We start from the raw sequence: 4,244 nt of genomic DNA, 5'->3' as shown, positions 1-4,244 counted from the left end.
ATATAATAAATAAATAAATAAACTTTCTTGCTTAGGTTTACCCGCAGATATTTGATTATTTCTGTGGATATTCTGAAAGACATATAAGTTTTATTATGAGCTAACTGTAATTGAAATAAGTTATTTTGTTGATTATAAAACAAGATCATTATTTTGAAATGTGCACAAAATATTTGTTTGTTTGTGTTATAAGAATCTTATATATCTGTAGCTGATCCATATAATTCAAGATATTAATGATGGTCTTGTTATTTTCTACTGAAAAAAATCTATATTTCCACGACCTGATCCCAAAATGGAGGATAGTTTTCATTTATTTCTGTAGATGATCCTGGATTTAGAGCCAATATAAAAGTAAAGAGGATCAGGAAGAAAAACACGATAATTGGAAAAGCAGATCTCAATGTTCCTTGAATTAGATTCTGTGAGTAACAGAGAAACCCATTATATAGTGGGAATTACACAATCCTCTTACTGCTTGGAGGATGCCAAGTCTCTACACAAATAATACAGTGGCCAAAGTGTAGCCACAGAACCCCAGAGCCAAGAAAAGACACTTGCCAGTACATAAAATAAATGACTAAGACTTACTGCAAAGTACCTCAAGTAAGGAGTCTCATCCTGTCCTTTACTGAAAATAATGAAGTGGTCCATTACCTCTTGTAATGTAATATATCTGAGTATGAATAACTTCACCAAAGCAATGTCTTACCTATTCACTTAACAAAAATAAAATATACTCAATATTTCATAAATGTTATCTCCCATCTGATACTAACTACTAAGAGAAGAAAAATAAGTATGAAGAAAGTCATTTACAGTTTGGTAGAGAGTAAAGGAAAAAGTATTTTCTCTGTGTGTGTTGTTGACTTGATAATATAAAGGTAAGAATGAAAGAGATGTGATGTCTAGCTTTTCCTAACCTATTTTTTACAACAGTAAAATAATTCATGGGAGTTCTTAGTGATATAAACCTATGTCATATAACTTATGTGATGTAAATTGAATTCTAGAATAGCTTAGCTTGTATTTTTATAGTAAATGGCTCTGGAATGCTAGGAGGTAGTACAGGTGATAACTTAATTTTAATGTATTGTTATTTCATTTTAATTTATTATTTTACTTTCATTAATTAAAATTATTGATTTTATATTTAACTTGTGTAATGTTGATACTATGTCAATAGCAACTTCTTGTCCATCAACATATGGGGTTTTTGTTTTTGTTTTTGGTTTTGGTTTTTGGTTTTTTGGTTTTTTTTCTTCTCTTGAGTTTGTAATTAAAAGGTTTGTATCCTTGGGATCCTCATAGTACTGGGTTTGGCATCAAAGATAGGAAACTCACTTTAGGGATGGAAGTTTAAAAATGAAAGCTATGTTTTCTGAACACTCAAGGAGGTTACCAGTTCCGAATCTAAACTGAGTCCTCAAAGCAAGATTGCACAACATTTTCGTAGGATGGAAACACAAAGAGAGGTAGGAAGTGTGAATTTGTTATCCAATTGTATTTTTGCATTATGGCTTAAACAAGAGAGTCCCCCTTGGAGACTGGGCCATGTCCCTGGCACCTGGATTCAAGTTCCCTGAATAACCACATATCCCAGGATATGGTTGATAGCATGATATTTGTACAGGCATAAAGCTTTTTTTAACAAGGCAGAGATCTTATCTCAACATTATGGAGCTGACATAGTCCAGTGTTTTTGTTTTTTGGGTTTTTTTTGTTATTATTATTATTATTTTTTTTACTGTAACTTAAGAGAGTGTAGGGAAAGAACATGTAAAATTAGGGAAACAGAGCAATGCTTGGAATTACTCTGGGCTCTCCATTAGTACTTTATTCTCAATGTTATTGGAAGTAAATAGCTTTCTGGAATTCTTCTTGGTCCAGTTTGGCAGAAATGCACCTCTTTTGTCTACTGATTTTGAATTCTCCAACAAAGCTAATTTAAAAATGAAAGGGTTTTTTTTTGGGGGGGGGTGTTGGGAGTGGGATTATTTTCTACATCAAATGTCATGTTTATATAAACAGTTATTAAATGATGGTAAATGTCTCATTGACATGATTTGCCACTGGTTTTAACTGAGCTATCTCTTTTACACTATGTCCTGTATTTTTACAATTTTATGATGAAGGAACTTTCACCAGGATGTTAGAGAATGACAATTTTCCTGTTTGGAAGTAAAGTATATAACATATATAAAAAAATATCATATAAGTGAGGGATGAGCAGTGGTGGCACATGCCCTTAATTTCAGCATTTAGGAGGCAGAAGACAGATCTCTGTGAGTTCCAGAACAACCTCAGCTATATAATATGGTTTCAGATCCCCAAATTCCACAAAGTATAAAGAATGGTCTCAAATAAGATTGAAAAAAAGTAAAAAAAAAAAGATGCTACCTTTAAATGAATGCATGCACACTTTAACAATAATTTATTAAATTATAATTTAAATCAGTCACGTATACATATTAAAGTAATGCAATAAGATGAACATAAGTTATATGACATAGGTTTATATCACTAAGAGCTCCCATGAATTTTTTACTCTTGTAAAGAATTGGTTAGGAAAAGCTAAACATCACATCTCTTTCATTCTTACCTTCTAGAATAGCAGTCTTGGAATAAACAAACATTAATTAAAAAGAACAGTTAGAGAAGTAATATTTCTCACTTTTAAAATCTCATTACAATGCTGTCATAATCAAAATTGTGTCATACTATAATGGTTAACTCAACACAGTGTTATCAAATAAATACTATAGAAATAAGTATTTACAAGTGTTCAAATGATCTCTTATAAGGGAGTAAAACCCACTTATGAAAGAACACTGTTGGCATACCGTGTATTCTCACACAATCCATAGTTAGGGAATGGAGATAGGTCTTTGTTTTTGTTTTTGTTTTTTTTGTTTGTTGTTTGTTTTTTGGTTTTTCGAGACAGGGTTTCTCTGTATAGCCCTGGCTGTCCTGGAACTCACTTTGTAGATCAGGTTGGCCTCGAACTCAGAAATTTGCCTGTTTCTGCCTCCCGAGTGCTGGGATTAAAGGCATGCGCCACCACACCAGGCCAACCCATTTTTTAAAGCACATTCTGATTTCACTTTTCTCAGATAGGAACTTAGAGAAGATGAGACAGATAAGACAGGGGGAAAAGCTTCATTCTTCTGTTGTAGGTCTGGGCAGACATAGGGATGGACTGAACATAAGCTATGGATAGATTTCAGAAGTTGACCTCCATTATAAATGCACTAATACTATGGGTATCACTTTCCATTATTTTTAAGTCTACTCTCAGATAAAGAGTCAGAGAAACACTAGCATTGAATACTGGAAAGGGGGCTTCTTTTCTCTAGCTTTTCAACCCTGTAATCTAGCATGAACATATAACACACAAAGCAATTATTATAGTGACATTTATATTCCATCTCAAAGGAAATAATTTTTGGTACCTAAACTTTTAAACAAAGTATTTTATGTTCTACTTTTCTCTCCACTCACAGCTTCATATGACACAAGAACAAAGCTGTGTGAATGGGGTGATAGAAAGTAGAATTCTTATTACTGTGTATATTTCTGGAGGGAAAGTGCTTATGGTGAAAGAAAGATAGAATGAGAGAAAGAAAGTAAGAAAAAGGATGAATTTCAGTAATAATAGAATCAAGTTAAGCATATTTTCTTTTCTACATACTCATATACTTGTGAATCTAGTATAATCTTTCCCATTCCTCCTCCTGATGTTAAGTAAATTTGATGGTAATACATGCTTTGGTGGTGATTGGATATCAAACTGAAATGTGATTGATCGATAGCGGGGATTGTCCTCTCACTGATCATGAGGATAAAAGACCTCCATGCTTATCTGCATAAATTTCCTGGCCAAGAAGGGAAAATGAATATTGTACCCAGGTTTAGGAACAGATTATATCTCTTTCTGCTCAAGAATTTTTGTACACACTCATTCCCTCTCCAAGGAGCTGACCTCAAAATCTCTCTCCCTCTCTTTTTTTTTTTTTTTTTTTTTTTTACAAAATCTACAGTCTTTATGTATTTGCAGTCTTGACAAAAAAAAATCCATATGGAACTCCTCATGATAAGTAAGAAATATCTTTTCCTGTAGTATCTAGAACTAGAAGCTCAATATGGTGGTGTTTCTTTGTATTCTCAGCATGGACAAGCTGGAAGTCAGACTATCTCTTGTTCCAGAACAGCAGAGAGAGAGAGAGAGAGAGAGAGAGAGAGAG

Source organism: Mus pahari, chromosome 21, assembly GCF_900095145.1.
Source record: "Mus pahari chromosome 21, PAHARI_EIJ_v1.1, whole genome shotgun sequence".
NCBI lineage: Eukaryota > Metazoa > Chordata > Mammalia > Rodentia > Muridae > Mus > Mus pahari.
The sequence above is the reverse complement of the archived record's forward strand: the minus strand, read 5'-3'. Positions refer to the sequence as shown.